Source organism: Hyla sarda, chromosome 3, assembly GCF_029499605.1.
Source record: "Hyla sarda isolate aHylSar1 chromosome 3, aHylSar1.hap1, whole genome shotgun sequence".
NCBI classification, from domain to species: domain Eukaryota; kingdom Metazoa; phylum Chordata; class Amphibia; order Anura; family Hylidae; genus Hyla; species Hyla sarda.
Window position 1 is genome coordinate 33,784,110 of NC_079191.1, and position 17,680 is coordinate 33,801,789.

Below are 17,680 nucleotides of genomic sequence, written 5' to 3' on the forward strand. Positions count from 1 at the left end.
CGGAGTATGAAGTTAATCCTTTGGTTGACCAAGCATGCGATCTTGTGTCCTGATTCTTGGTGGGTTTTCATTTCTGGACTTTGGTGCTGGAACCAGAGGAATGTTCCATGTACGTAGATGTTTCAAACCTTATGGATGTTATTACTCTTGTAGTGTCCTCATCTCTGATTAACAACTTAACAGGAAAGCCCCACCTGTAGGCAATTTCGTTATAAGGAAAGGTCTCTGTAATTTGTTGGTAGGATCTTGAATCATATATTGTGAAGACAGACAGGAGTCTGTGAAGACAGATGTATTTGTAAATCTTGTAGGTAAAGCAGGTTTGTTCCTCAGGGCGACCAGAAATCTTTCTTTTGTTCTATAGAAATAAAATCTAGCAATAGTATCCCTTTGGGTATAGCTATCTATGAATCTAGGCTTAGGGAACCTATGCGCTTTGTTGATTTCAAGTTCAAGTCCTGAACAATCTGGAAGGAGACATTTAGTGAAATCTTTTAAAAAATCATTCAATTCAGATACAGGGACTGATTCAGGTATTCCATGAAATTTGAGGTGGTTCATACTGTTGTGGTCTTCAATATCAGCCATTTTAAGTTTGATGCAGGAGACAGATGTGGGAGGCACCGGTGTGATGACGCAGGAGTCGGGTGTAAAGTAGTAGTACTTTTTATTATTAATCATAAAAAGCAACATACAGGGTTGGACTACGTGTTTCGGAAGGGCTCCCTCCTTTCTCGGGTCCAGGTTACAGTGTATAGGTAAAGCATCTTATATATACAGTGAGGATCAAAAGTTTTGGCACCCCAAGTAAAAATTTGTATTAATGTGCATAAAGAATCCAAGGAAAGATGGAAAAATCTCCTAAAGGCATCAAATTACAGATTAGACATTCTTATAATATGTCAACAAAAGTTAGATTTTATTTCCATCATTTACACTTTCAAAATAACAGAAAACAAAAAAATGGCGTCTGCAAAAGTTTGGGCACCCTGCAGAATTTATAGCATGCACTGCCCCCTTTGCAAAGCTGAGACCTGCCAGTGTCATGGATTGTTCTCAATCATCATCTGGGAAGACCAGGTGATGTCAATCTCAAAAGTTTTAAATGCCCAGACTCATCTGACCTTGCCCCAACAATCAGCACCATGGGTTCTTCTAAGCAGTTGTCTAGAAATCTGAAACTGAAAATAGTTGACGCTCACAAAGCTGGAGAAGGCTATAAGAAGATAGCAAACCTTTTTCAGATGTCAATATCCTCTGTTCGGAATGTAATTAAGAAATGGCAGTCATCAGGAACAGTTGAAGTTAAAACAAGATCTGGAAGACCAAGAAAAATATCAGACAGAACAGCTCACAGGATTGTGAGAAAAACTATTCCAAACCCAGGTTTGACTGCACAATCCCTCCAGAAAGATCTTGCAGACACTGGAGTTGTGGTACACTATTCCACTATAAAGAGATTGTTACGCCGAGCGCTCCGGGTCCCTGCTCCTCCCCGGAGCGCTCGCAGCGTTCCTCTCTCTGCAGCGCCCCGGTCAGACCCGCTGACTGGGAGCGCTGCACTGACATTGCCGGCGGGGATGCGATTCGCATAGCGGGACGCGCGCGCCAGCTCTCTAAGATTTAAAGGGCCAGTGCACCAGTGATTGGTGCCTGGCCCAATCAGCCTAATTAGCTTCCACCTGCCCCCTGTCCATATTACCTCACTTCCCCTGCACTTCCTTGCCGGATCTTGTTGCCTTGTGCCAGTGAAAGCGTTTAGTGTTGTCCAAAGCCTGTGTTCCAGATCTCCTGCTATCCTCATTGACTACGAACCTTGCCGCCTGCCCCGACCTTCTGCTACGTCTGACCTTGCCTCTGCCTAGTCCTTCTGTCCCACGCCTTCTCAGCAGTCAGCGAGGTTGAGCCGTTGCCGGTGGATACGACCTGGTTGCTACCGCCGCAGCAAGACCATCCCGCTTTGCGGCGGGCTCTGGTGAAAATCAGTAGCATCCCTAGAACCGGTCCACCGACACGGTCCACGCCAATCCCTCGCTGACACAGAGGATCCACATCCAGCTAGCCGAATCCTAACAGATACTTGTACATATATGGTCTTCATGAAAGAGTCATCAGAAGAAAATCTCTTCTACGTCCTCACTACAAAAATCAGCGTTTGAACTTTGCAAATGAACATATAGATAAGCCTGATGCATTTTGGAAACAAGTTCTGTGGACTGATGAGGTTAAAATGTAACTTTTTGGCCGGAATGAGCAAAGGTACGTTTGGAGAAGTGGAACAGAATTTAATGGAAAGAACCTCTGTCCAACTGTTAAGCATGGGGGTGGATCAATCATGCTTTGGGGTTGTATTGCAGCCAGTGGCACAGGGAATATCTTACGAGTAGAAGGAAAAATGGATTAAATAACATTTCAGCAAATTTTGGATACTAACTTGTTGCCATCTGGGAAAAAGCTGAAGTTAACGAGAGGATGGCTTCTACAAATGGATAATGATCCTAAACACACCTCGAATTACATCAAGAGGCGTAAACTGAAGGTTTTGCCATGGCCTTCACAATCTCCTGACCTCAACATAATTGAAAATCTATGGATAGACCTTAAAAGAGCAGTGCCTGACAGACAGCCTAGAAATCTCAATGAACTGGAAGATTTTTGTTAGGAAGAATGGGCAAAGATACCCAAACAAGAATTGAAAGACTCTTAGCTGGCTACAAAAAGCGTTTACAAGCTGGGATGCTTGCCAAAGGGGGCAGTACAAGATATTTACTCTGCAGGGTGCCCAAACTTTTGCAGATGACATTTTTTGTTTTCTGTCATTTTGAAAGCGTAAATGATGGAAATAAAATCTAACTTTTGTTGACATTATAAGAATGTCTAATCTGTAATTTGATGCATTTTGGAGATTTTTCCATCTTTCCTTGGCTTCTTTATGTACATTAATACAAATTTTTACCTGGGGTGCCCAAACTTTTGATCCCCACTGTATACACACACACACAATTTTGGTGGGACTGGAGGCCATTGGAGGCTGAGTGTGCAACAGCCTCCAGGGTCTGTAGTACAGGTCCTGTTGGTGTTTGAACCGTTAAGTGGATTCCATATATGGGCAACTAGGTCAATTGGAACAGGAAGGATTGTATAAATTGTTGTGTAGTATGAATGAATGGAGAGGTTGTAAATTACACAGTTCGCCAGTAGGTGGCAGCAAAACATTACAATTAAGCAGGAGATGCTGTGATACAAAGAAATCAGACACATTTTTTTTGCGATGGCTAGGTTTTTGTGTGGATAAGGCTGGGTTCACATCATGTTTTCTCCCATACGGGAGCGCATACGGCAGGGGGAGCTGAAACCTCACGCTCCCGTATGCCTTTCTATGCGCTCCCGTATGTAATTAATTTCAGTGAGCTTGCCGGAGTGAAACGTTCGGTCCGGTCGGCTCATTTTTGCGCCGTATGTGCTTTTACTACCGAACCTAAAAACGTGGTTGACCACAGTTTTAGGACCGGTGAAAAAGCGCATACAGCGCAAAAATGAGCCGACCGGACTGAACGTTTTACTCCGGCCGGCTTATTGAAATGAATTACATACGGGAGCGCATATGAAAACATAAGGGAGCATGAGGTTTCAGCTCCCCCGTGCCGTATGCGCTCCCGTATGGGAGAAAACATGATGTGAACCCAGCCTAATGGTGTTGTTATAACTGTAATAATTGTGAACAAAAATAAAAATGAATGAAGAAAATTTTTTCAAAATGAATGAAGAAAAAATAAATAAATAAATAAATGGAAAAAAACAGTGTTAATATAATAACAGCATGGTATGTTACCATATGAATATATTATCATAGCTTTCATGTGGTAGTATAATAGTATAGATAAGAAAAAAGCAATTTTTTTTTATTATTGGAGGAATTCTCCGTATAATTTTCGCGTTTAGTTTAGTTGGGGGGTGATGGGACCATAGGAAAGGGAGGGGGTGGGGGACAAGGTGTGATGACAGGGGGGGCCTGAGAGTTCATCGGATTAGCTCTGTGGCTTCGTTAAACCTTTGCAGTTATAGTGTGTCGAAGCAAAACATTTCCCTTTTTGTGTGAGTTTCGAATCTGTTGGGGATGTGATTGGGGACAATCAATCTTTTGAGATACTGTGAAGTAAAATTTCTTTTTAATGTTGTTCAGATGTTTATTAAGATGACAGTGCAGTTCCTGTGTCATTCTCCCCACATATTATTTCTTGCATTTACAGGTGATAAGATATATGATGAAGCTAGATTTGCAGATGAAGCTTTTGATTGGGAATTCTTCCACCTTTGGTGGTGCTTATAAAGGTTTTCTTGAATGTGTGCTATGTTCTTACAACATACACATTTTGTGCACCCGCATTTATATGTTCCTTTTATGGGTAGGGTACTGGTATCGTTCTTTGGTTTGTTCTGTGCAAACATGTTTCGTAGGGTTGGTGCTCTTCTGAAGGTAATGTTGGGTTTGTCCGGAAGAATGGGTTTCCGTACTGGGTTAGTTTGTAGTATGTACCAATGTTTACTGAGTGCTGTGCGAATAGCTTTGTGTGCACAGTTGTATGTGGTGATGAAGTTCAAACGGATGTTTACTGTTGTGTCGGTGGGCACGGTTTAGGGTTCTTTTGGTTTGAGGCCATTTGAGCGCCACTTTTTGTAGTGTCCACAGTCAATTGCTAAGTAGCCATTCAAATCTATTTTCTTGAAATGGGTTGCTGTAATAATTTCTCTTTTAATCACCAGCGACTGGACCGAGGGTACTGGCGTGCCGACTGGATCCGCCCCTGTTGACACCTGGAAGAAACGATCTGTGCCCGTGAGAGAGCATCAGCTGCAATGTTGCGCGAACCCTCGATAAAAGTGGCCGTGAACTGAAAGTTGTAACGCAAGGACAGCCACACCAACCTCCTGAGAAACCTCAAGACCTGCGAGGACTTGGACTTCCCTTAATAAGAATCTCCACTGTGGCCTGGTTGTCACACACGAACGTGACCAGTTGGCGAGACCAGCCCTGCCCCCACACCTGAGCTGCCACCACTATGGGGAAAATTTCAAATAAGGCCGAGCACGTAGCAAAGCCCGGGATCTCACTGACCTACTGCGGCCAACGATCGGCCACCCAGTGAACACCAAGAATAGCAGCGAACCCGATTAAAGAGGACACATCGGTGAACACCCTGGGCGACCAGTCTGATGCCACTGAAACAAAAAGGGACACGCAATTCCAGGATTCTAGAAACTGCTGCCACATCAGAAGATCCTCTACCGCCTCATGACCTACCTGAACGAGGCTGTCCTGGCAGGGTGCTGCTGACAACAGAGCCAGCAGCCTGGAGACAAAAGCCCGACCCTGAGGAATGATCCTCATGGCAAATACCAGCATGCCCAGTAGACTCTGCAACGCTACCCTAGTAGTAACTTGGGACCGGGTGAACTTACCTATCACCGACCTGATCCTATCCAACTTCTCCTGGGGCAACCTAGCTTCCATCTTGGCCCCGTCCAACACTACCCCTAGAAATATCAGACAATTGACGGGACCCTCCACTTTTTAAGGAGAAACCGGAACCCCTAGAGACTGGAAAAGCTGCAGACCGTCAGCTAGCTTACATGGGACAACCCCTATTGGCTCAATTAGCAGAAAGTCATCTAGGTAGTGGAGTACATGTCTGCACCCCACCACCCGCTCGAGAGCCCTGTGTAGGGCTATAGCCAGCTGGTCGAAGAGCCAAGGACTACTCTTTGAACCGAACGTGAGCCTGACTGCGAAGTAGTACTTGTCCTCCCATTTGATGCCATACCACTGCCACAGGTCCGGTTTGACTGGAAGGAGCTTGAAGGCATCTGTGATGTCGATTTTAGACAAAAACACCCCCGGCCCTAACTGGAGGATCATTTGTATCGCCTGGTCGATAGAAGCGTACTTCATACCGAACTCTTCGGAGGGAATCAGAGAGTTGAGGCTCGGGACTAGAGAAGAATGAGGCGCTGACAAGTCATAAATGAGACACCTTCTATTGGAGAATTTTCCAACCACAATGCCAATCGGGCTGACTCTCCACGCCTCAAATGGTGGAATGATGAATGGTCCGATGATGAACCCCTTGTCCACCTCCAATTGAAGCAGTTCCGACACTGCCTGCGGATCATTGGAGGCGGAGCGCAGGTTGTCACACTTGTGAGTGGACTGGGGTAGGGCCACCAATCCTGTATGGAAGCCCTGACGGAAGCCATCCAGGAGCCACCTCACCCATCCTTGGTCTGGATATGCCCCCAGAACCCTACCCAGAGCCGAGACCCGGACCACGCCTAGTCACGCCTGGGAGAATTTCTGAGGGCACACTGCCCTCGGATGGGAATCGGTAGCAGTTGAAGCACACATGCAAGTCTGCACTGGTTGTAGTGTCATGTGGAAATGTTAAAATTGTTGCATATTTGGTTCCGTCCTACGAACCGAATTGGCCTCCCCATCTTGTCCACACTAGGCACGCTCTTGGGGCCTGCTGCTGCCATCGTGCCAGAACCTCTACCCACCGGGGCCTCCTTGGGGTCGAGGTCGCACCAAGCCGCCGTGTGGGAGATGAACTGACACGTAGAGCAAGCCGGCGCCTTCAAGCCGGCAAAGTGTTGGCGAAACAACTCGGTGTCCACTCTGGCCCAGTCGGTGGTGTAGTTAAACTGAGCCAAAGTGGCCAAGGAAGACTTGTGAAAGTCATAGAAAGCAGAACCGCCAAACCTGTACCCCAGGTCAGTCACATTCAACAGGTAGGCATCCAACTCCTCTCTCCTGTCTGGACTGACAGTGCAGATCACATCTCGAAACATTCTAAAACCAATAACAAACTCCGGAATGGTAAGCTTCCGGCTGAGTCTGGCGTCCTTGCTCTTAAACATCACCGACAGTTCCCCGCAGGATACCACCCGGGTTTCGGTGACATCATGGGTGGCGATGAGCAAGGACGCCAAGTTGACATCACGGCCCTCCAAAATGTCCTTCCTAAGGGCAGGACTGATGTAGTGCGCCTGACTGACCCTTGGGGGCTCGAGCATCCTACTTGAGGATCATGTGCCAGGTACACCAGCTGGAAACTTGGACCCGGGACTGGTTGGACAGGAGCCAGGAACCCCGAGACCGCATTCAGGACCGAGTTCATCATGTCATGCAGCTGCGTGACCGTGTTGTCATAGCAACAGCAACGAGATAAGCAGTGCATATATTATTAGCCATGTGGAAAGTGGAGAGAAACGAAGTAAAAGAGTAAGAGAAGAGGGAATGCACATACAGCTTAGTTCAGCTCCACAGTCTTCTCCTCTCTGTTCGCTCCCTGCTTGTGTACAGGTCTCCCTCCTGCCTGTCTGACTGACAGGCGGGGAGCTGCACTGAGCTCCTATGTGTCCTGGCTGCAGAGTGATTTCTGACTCACTCACTGGCCTTCATTTACTATACAGAAACTGACTGTTTTTTTTTGTCGCATGATGATTGCGACATGGCGCAGACAAATTGCGAGTTTATGCGATCAAACTTTACAACTGGTTTACAAAAGAATCAGACAACATTTGTCGGGTTTCGGGATTTACCGACAGCTCTAAGCAGTTGCAAAAGCTTCGGGAAATTAAGAAATATGTACAGATGGACAGAGATGTCAGCAGAGAGCTCTGTGTTTCAAATGGAAAAGAATTTCCACTGTAGTATTCAGCAGCTAATAAGTACAGGAAGGATTAAGATGTTTTAATAGAAGTAACTTACAAATCTGTTTAACTTTCTGGCACCAGTTCATTTAAAAAAAAAAAAAAAAAAGTTTTTCACCGGAGTACCCCTTTAAAAAAAATTACACTTTTTAAACAAAATTAGTATGTATAAAATCACACCGATAACTTTCTAATTTTTCCGTATACAGGGTTGTATGAGGGTCATTTTTTGCGTCTTGATCTGTACTTTTGCGTATATCTAAATTTTAAATAGCTTTTTTATGAATTTTTTTGTACTGTGATGTCTCAAAAAAACAGCAATTTTGGACTTTTTTTTTTTAAATTTACGCCGCTGACCGTACAGGGTCATTAACATTATATTTTGATAGTTCGCACATTTTCGCATGTGGTGATACCAAATATGTGTATACTTCTTTTTTTTAATGCTTTTTGGGATAAAAGGGGCAATTAAAATTTTTATTGGGGAGGTACTTTTAATTTTTTTTAACCTTTTTTGTTACTATTTTTTTTTTACACTTATATTCCCTATAGGGGACTATTTACAGCAATCCTTAGATTGCAGATTGGCATAGCACTGATCAGTATTATCGGTGATCTTCTTCTCTGGTCTGCTCAATGTCAGACCAGAGCAGAAGACCCCGGGATGACGACCGGAGCAGACCAGGGTAACTCCGGCTGCCATGTTGAATGATCGGATCCCTGTGGCAGTGCTATGGGCAATCTTATGATCCATTTTAACAACCACATTGCCACAGATGCCTTGATCTGTATTGATCATGGCATCTGAGGGATTAATGGCAGACATCAGTGCCATCGCTGATGTCTGCCATTACAGGCAGATCCCTGGCGGATGATAGCAGCCGGGACCTGCTGTGCTTAATGCTTGCCGGTTCGGTGCTCGCGTCATGTATAGGATGTAAATGTACGTCATGGTGCGTTAAGTAACAGGGCATCAGGATGCACATTTACGTCCTACACAAAGCAATCTAATTAGTTAATAAGCCCAACTTCACTACTCTTCATTTCAAATTTATTCATATTTAGGTAAGGTGTTTAACTTTTTTTTTCATGTTACCTAATATAATTCATCATTATGCATTCAAGAAAAAACTATCTATGTGAAGCTTATTCCTTGCATAATGATGATTTATATCTATGGGAGGCATTTTTTGGGGGTTGAATTATGAGGATTTTCCATCTTTGCTCATTATGTACTAATAGCGTGTATATATATATATATGTATATATATATATGTATATATATATACACGTGTATACGGTGGGGATTAAAAGTTTGGGCACCCAAGGTAAAAAGTTGTATTAATTTGCATAAAGAAGAAAAGGAAAGATGGAAAAATCTCCAAAAGGCATCAAATTGCAGATTAGACCTTCTTATAATATGTCAACAAAAGTTAGAATTTTATAACCAGCGCCTAATGAGACTTCAAAGGTTGTGAGTATACAATGTACAAGAATTGTTACTCACACGTATCTTCTTTCTAGCGAGTGTGTCTTTATATCTTGCGATGTCCCGCAGCTCCTGGGTGCACGGCTTTCTCTGTATGCGGATACACTGTCTCGAATGTATCTGAAAAGTTTCCGGGTACGGAGAAAATTGGTGGTGTGATCCGAATACTGTAGCAATTTCAGGTGTTAGTTTTTTCCAAAAGGTTCCGATGATAGCTGTAAAATGCAGGTATTTGTAGAGGGGACATAGCACTATGGGGAGAGGGCCCCGGCCGGTGGCATCTCTAACCTGCTAGTTCCCGCCGGCGTGTACAATTCCGTGGCTGTCTGAGTGACGTCACTATAGGGCACGGTAAGGGACAAAGGAAAATACCTCCGAAGCATTTCGGAAGCTGGCGGCTTCCTTCCTCAGGGATAGACTTCCCCTGTCCTCGACTTCTATTTATACAGTTCCGGTAAGTGGTGTTATTGCATTATTTTACAGTGTATCAAACTTCCTTCTGTTATATGGATTATGGAATTATTGCAAAAAGCCGAAAAGTTAAAAAATCTGTGTTCAAACTTTTCGGGATAATTGTGTCTAACTGGAAAATCTATTTTCCTTCTGCTCGTGACATCTGGCCAATGTAGTCACCACCCCTCCAATTTGGAGTGACCTTTTCTATGCCAAAAACAATGGAATTTTCAATGGATGATTGATGTTTGTCCTTATAGTGCTTTGATAAGGGATGTCCCTCATATCCTCTTTCAATAATGTATAGATGTTCCCCCATACGTTTATGCAATAGTCTCTTGGTGCGACCCACATATATTTTTTTACAAGGACATTGGATCCCATAAATTATTCCATTAGATTTGCAATGTATATGATTTTTTATTATTATTGTTTCCTCTGTATTGTCATTTTTTTCTTTTGGTATGCTTAAAATGGGGTTTTTTGCTTTTATCTTTTTGCATATTTTACATTGTCGGCACGGGTAGAAAACCAGGTTGTGGTCTCAAATTTAGTTGTTCTGTATGATTTTTTGTATGATTTTTTGTTGTCATTGTTTTATCTTTCACTGTTAGTGCTACTGTTCCCCCCAGGTTTCGTGCTTTTCTAAAAACAAAAAAGTTTTTTTTTGGGAGCTGATCTCCTATTAATTTATCTTTCCTCAATATTTCCCAATGTCTCTGTATAATGTATTTCCATTTATGACTGTACTTTGAGTAAGTGGATATTATAGGTATATGAAGGGTGTTTTGTACACTTTCCTTTTGTTCTATTGTTGTTATTTCTATCTTATCCTTTTTGCAGACTAACAATTTCCTCCTATCCACAGTCTGTATTCCCGTAGTGGTGGAAATGAATTTATCTTTATCATAGCCCTTCATTTCAAATTTATTGCACATTATTTCAGCTTCTTTTTTATAATCCTCAAATTCTGTGCAGTTGCGCCTTAATCGCAACTGCCATAAAGGAAGGTGACAACTGTCACATTGGATATAGCTGTTGCTATCTGTTGGTTTATAAAATGTAGTGGTAATAATTTTATTATTTTTAATTAATATTAGTTAAAAATTGTGTTCAAGTGGATTCTCCCCCTTCCCAAATAAAAATGATTTTATCAATAAATCTTTTCCAGAGGACCAGATTTGCACCCAATTTGCCATCCTTGTATATGGTTTGTTCTTCCTAATGGCCTACATATAGATTTGAATAACTGGGTGCGAATCTGGCCCCCATTGCTGTGCCCCACTTCTGTACATAAAACTGATCATCATATTTAAAATAATTGTGATTTAAAATAAAAGCTATGCATCCACAAAATGAATATTCAGAGGCATTTTACGCATTTGAAAATATGGTGACAAAGGACTTACGCCAATGAAATAAAACAAAATAAATATTCATACTTAAATTTGACAATAAAAGAAAAAGCTGCTATAAAATCACTACAGATTAACAATGACATTATCATTAGACCCGCAGACAAAGGCGGCAGTATAGTTATCATGGAACAGGATAAATATTACCAGGAGGCACAACGTTTGCTGGGGGATGAAAAAACTTATTTAGAACTAGGAGGTGATCCCACAATAAAATACAGGAGAGACTTGGAATTACTTGTTGCAAAAGGCACTGTAGCAGGAATTTTGAATAAAAAGGAAAAAGAATATGTGACAACAAACAACCCTATAATCCCTGTATTTTACCATATACCTAAAGTGCATAAATCTTTAGAAAAAAACCCAGGCAGACCGATCGTGTCTGGTATTGGATGTTTAACAGCTAATCTGGCAAGATGCTTGGACATGCAATTTCAGAATAGCGTGAAAAAATTACCGACACATTTGAAGGATACTACCCACACCTTAAAATATTAAATGAAATAGAATGGAAAGATGGATACATTATAGGGACATTGGATATCACTTACTTGTATACGGTAATTCAACATGAGAAAGTTAGACTGGCAGCTGAACACTTTCTATATCAGGAGAGTAGCATGCCCCCGAGCCAAACAGCATTCATAGGAGAATGCATAGCTTTTATTTTAAATAACAATAATTTTAAATATGATGATCAGTTTTATGTACAGAAGTGGGGCAGATTCGCACCCAGTTATTCAAATTTATATGTAGGCCATTGGGAAGAGCAAACCATATACAAGGATGGCAAATTGGGTGCGAATCTGGTCCTCTGGAAAAGATTTATTGATGACATCATTTTTATTTGGGAAGGGGGAGAATCCTTTTTAGCACAATTTTTAACTAATATTAATAAAAATGAGTTTTACCTGGATTTTACTGCATCATATAGTTTTACTGAAATTCACTTTCTGGACTTAAAGGTACAAATTAAAAATAATAAAATTATTACCACTACATTTTATAAACCAACATATAGCAACAGCTATATCCAACGTGACAGTTGTCACCTTCCTTTATGGCTGGACAATATCCCTAGGAGCCAATTCCTGCGATTGAGGCGCAACTGCACAGAATTGGAGGATTACAAAAAAGAAGCTGAAATAATTTGCAATAAATTTGAAATGAAGGGCTATGATAAAGATAAATTAATTTCCACCACTACGGGAATACAGACTGTGGATAGGAGGAAATTGTTAGTCTGCAAAAAGGATAAGATAGAAATAACAACAATAGAACAAAAGGAAAGTGTACAAAACACCCTTCATATACCTATAATATCCACTTACTCGAAGTACAGTCATAAATGGAAACACATCATACAGAGACATTGGGAAATATTGAGGAAAGATAAAGTAATAGGAGATCAGCTCCCAAAAAAACTTTTTTGTTTTTAGAAAAGCACGAAACCTGGGGGGGAACAGTAGCAGCAACAGTGAAAGATAAAACAATAACAACAAAAAATCATACAGAGCAAATAAATTTGAGACCACAACGTGGTTTCATACCCGTGCCCACAATGTAAAATATGCAAAAAGATAAAAGCAAAAAACCCCATTTTAAGCATACCAAAAGAAAAAAATGACAATACAGAGGAAACTATAAAAATAAAAAATCATATACATTGCAAATCTAGTGGAATAATTTATGGGGACCAATGTCCTTGTAAAAAAAATATATGTGGGTCGAGACTAATGCATAAACGTATGGGGGAACATCTATACAATATATAAAGAGGATATGAGGGACATCCTTTATCAAAGCACTATTAGGACAAACATCAATCATCCATTGAAAATGTCATTGTTTTTGGCATAGAAAAGGTCACTCCAAATTGGAGGGGTGGTGACTACATTGGTCAGATGTCACGAGCAGAAGGAAAATGGATTTTCCTGTTAGACACAATTATCCCGAAAGGTTTTAATACAAATTTTGAACTTTTTTGGCTTTTTGCAATAATTCCATAATCCATATAACAGAAGGAACTTACCCCTTACCGAAACTGTATAAATAGAAGTCGAGGACAGGGGAAGTCCATCCCTGAGGAAGGAAGCCGCCAGCTTCCGAAAAGCTTCGGAGGTATTCTCCTTTGTCCCTTACCGTGCCCTATAGTGACGTCACTCAGACAGAGCCACGGAATTCTACACGCCGGCGGGAACTAGCAGGGTAGAGATGCCACCGGCCGGGGCCCTCTCCCCATAGTGCTATGTCCCCTCTACAAATACCTGCATTTTACAGCTATCATCGGAACCTTTTGGAAAAAACTAACACCTGAAATTGCTACAGTATTCGGATCACACCACCAATTACTCCGTACCCGGAAACTTTTCGGATACATTCGAGACAGTGTATCCGCATACAGAGAAAGCCGTGCACCCAGGAGCTGCAGGACATTGCAAGATATAAAGACACACTCGCTACAAAGAAGATACGTGTGAGTAACAGTTCTTGTACATTGTATACTCACAACCTTTGAAGTCTCATTAAGCGCTGGTTATAAAATTCTTTAGTTCTTTATAAGCAAGGGAGATTGAACCAACCCCCCCCCCTTGTTTTATATCAGTGTGACATATAGGGAATCATACTAAACTTAGCAGCTAGTGAGCAACGGCCACATACCATAGAGAAGCGCCTAAGCATTTTTTTGATTTATTAAAAAGTTAGATTTTATTTCCATCATTTACACTTTCAAAATAACAGAAAACAAAAAAAATTGCGTCTGTAAAAGTTTGGGCACCCTGCAGAGTTAATATCTTGTACTGCCCCTTTTGGCAAGTATCACAGCTTGTAAACGCTTTTTGAAGCCAGCCAAGAGTCTTTCAATTCTTGTTTGAGGTATCTTTGCCCATTCTTCCTCACAAAAGTCTTCCAGTTCTTTGAGATTTCTGGGCTTTCTGTCACACACTGCTCTTTTCAGGTCTATCCATAGATTTTCAATTATGCTGAGGTCAGGAGATTGTGAAGGCCATGGCAAAACCTTCAGTTTACGCCTCTTGATGTAATCTCCCGTGGATTTCGATGTGTGTTTAGGATCGTCATCCTCTCTTTAACTTCAGCTTTTTCACAGATGGCATCAAGTTAGCATCCAAAATTTGCTGAAATTTTATTGAATCCATTTTCCTTCTACTTGTGAGATGTTCTCTGTGCCACTGGCTGCAATACAACCCTAAAGCATGATTGATCCACCCCCATGCTTAACAGTTGGACAGAGGTTCTTTTAATAAAATTCTGTTCCCCTTCTTCTTTAAACGTACCTTTGCTAATTCCGGCCAAAAAGTTCAATTTTAACCTCATCGGTCCACAGAACTTGTTTCCAAAATGCATCAGGCTTGTCTACATGTTCATTTGCAAAGTTCAAACACTGATTTTTGTGGTGAGGATGTAGAAGAGGTTTTCTTCTGATGACTCTTCCATGAAGACCATATTTGTACAAGTATCTCTTTATAGTGAAATAGTGTACCACAACTCCCGTGTCTGCCAGATCTTTCTGGAGGGATTGTGCAGTCAAACCTGGGTTTTAAAATGTTTTTCTCACAATCCTGCGAGCTGTTCTGTCTGATATTTTCATGGTCTTCCAGATCTTGCTTTAACTTCCACTGTTCCTGATGACTGCCATTTCTGAATTACATTCCGAACAGAGGATATTGACATCTGAAAACGTTTTGCTATCTTCTTATGGCCTTCTCCAGCTTTGTGAGCGTCAACTATTTTTGGTTTCAGATTTCTAGACAACTGCTTAGAAGAACCCATGGGGCCGATTGTTGGGGCAAGGTCAGATGAGTGGGCATTTAAAACTTTTAAGATTGACATCACCTGGTCTTCCCAGATGATGATTGAGAACAATCCATGACACTGGCAGGTCTCAGCTTTGCAAAGGGGGCAGTGCATGCTATAAATTTTGCAGACGCCAATTTTTAGTTTTCTGTTATATTAAAAGTGTAAACGATGGAATTATAATCTAACTTTTGTTGACATTTTATAAGAATAATAATCTGTAATTTGATGCCTTTAGGAGATTTTTCCATCTTTCCTTGGCTTCTTTATGCACATTAATACAAATTTTTACCTGGGGTGCCCAAACTTTTGATCCCCACTGGACATAAATATTTATGTGTTTATCTATGTATGAATATACATATATATATCTCTGTATTATTATGCCTAATTAGTACATGATGATCATACACACACACACACACACACACACATATATATATATATATATATATATACACAGGGTGGGCCATTTATATGGATACACCTTAATAAAATGGGAATGATTGGTGATATTAACTTCCGGTTTGTGGTACATTAGTATATGTGATGAGGGAAACTTTTCAAGATGGGTGGTGACCATGGCAGCCATTTTGAAGTCTGCCATTTTGAATCCAACTTTAGTTTTTTCATTTGGAAGAGGGTCATGTGACACATCAAACTTATTGGGAATTTCACAAGAAAAACAATGATGTGCTTGGTTTTAACGTAACTTTATTCTTTCATGAGTTATTTACAAGTTTCTGACCACTTATAAAATTTGTTCAATGTACTGCCCATTTTGTTGGATTGTCAATGCAACCCTCTTCTCCCACTCTTCACACACTGATAGCAACACCGCAGGAGAAATGCTAGCACAGGCTTCCAGTATCCGTAGTTTCAGGTGCTGCAGAATGGGCAAAACAAAAATTGGAACAGGACCCTCAGTTTACGCAGAAGATTTTGTTCAGTGATGAGGCAAACTTTTATGTGAATGGTGGAGTTAACAAACAAAACCACCACTATTGGTCTGACACTAACCCACATTGGATAGATCCCTCCAAGACTGTTGGAACACAAAAATTTATGGTATGGTGTGGTATATGGAATACAAAGATAGTGGGGATATTCTTCATCAATGGAAACCTCAAGGCCACTGGATATGCGAAATTGCTACATGATGATGTGTTTCCCTCTTTATGCACTGAAGCTGGCACGTTCCCTGAGTTTTTCCAGCAAGATGGTGACCACCACATTATGGGTGTCAGGTCCGAGCATTCCTAGATGAACAGTTTCTTGGGCCAGTTGAATGGCCCCCAAGGTCTCCCGATCTGACCTCCTTAGACTTTGATCTTTGGGGTCATCTGAAGGCAATTGTCTATGCTGTGAAGATACAAGATGTGCAGCACCTGAAACTACAGATACTGGAAGCCTGTGCTAGCATTTCTCCTGCGGTCAGTGTGTGACGAGTGGGAGAAGGGTTGCATTGACAATCCAAAACAATGGGCAGCACATTGAACACATTTTATAAGTGGTCAGAAACTTGTAAATAACTCAGTCGTCTCATTTTGCCCCTTATACGTTTTTACTCCGGACCTAAAACTGTAGTCAACCACGGTTTTAGGTCCGGTGGAAAACTGCATAAGGGGACAAATGAGCTGAATGGTTCACTCTGGTCGGCTCATTGAAATACATTACATACGGGTGGCATACGGGAGCGCCCGGTTTTAGCTCGCCCCCAGGCCGTATGCGGTCCCGTATGGCTGAAATTGTCATGTGAACCCAGCCTGTGAGGTGCCATCTCATGTGTACAACCATCCTGTGTCCCTATTGAGATGATGAATGATTGTAAACTGTACCTTTATAATGATTGTGATCAGTTCTAGCATGAGTTTCCCTCCTATGCATGTCAGAGGGAAACTGTCTTGCACGCATGATATATGTGAACCCAGCCTTATACTTTTGCAATTACAGACACAGGGGCAGATTTAGAAAAACCTGTCCAGAATAAACGTTGCATAGATGCAAAACGGACACAACTGGATGCTTTTTTTGGCATACGGTTTTCAATGGCGAATCAATGCATACTGTTTTCAATACGTGGTGTCAACCCAGCCTAAGTCGCTTCTTTCATGTTTTAAAAGACCTCTGAAAAATGAAATAAGCAATCTGACTGTTTTCTATGGTCAACTCAGCAACTTTTCAACTTTTCCTTTAGACAGGTTTTGATAAATCTCCCCCACAGTGTAAAGGGTGAGTCAGCTTTATTGTCTACACAAAGATTCCTGATCAGATAACATTAGTGAGGATTTTTTCTTATCTTTACTTGACAGAGAGTGACGAATTAGTAGATTGTAAAACAAGTTTGGTAACCTTATTTTTTTTTTTTTATAAAGTCCAGATAAAGATTCCTTTTAGTAGATTGTAAAACACTCAGAATGTTTTTATCAAGTTCATAACTTTTTTTTTTTTTTTACAAAAAAAAGGGTTGCATACTGACATGATAAACACATTCTTGAATTCTTGAGCCCCAAAAATATATACCACATTATAGACATCAACAGTAATTTTAGTACACATATGAATACCTGTTTCTAACCAACAACTCCAATTATAGGGGTTGTATTTTAGGAACAGGGTGCCTTCTGCTGTTGCTAATCTTTAGGCTTACAGTTTCAAAATTACTACACTGTATATACAAGCTCGAGCAGCCGAGGCAGGTGACGTTCAAATCCAGAATCCTCCAAAGAGGAAAAGATTGGATGAAGAAGGAGCTTCAACCAGCGGTTTAAAGCCAGGGGAAATGTGCCCCACCTGC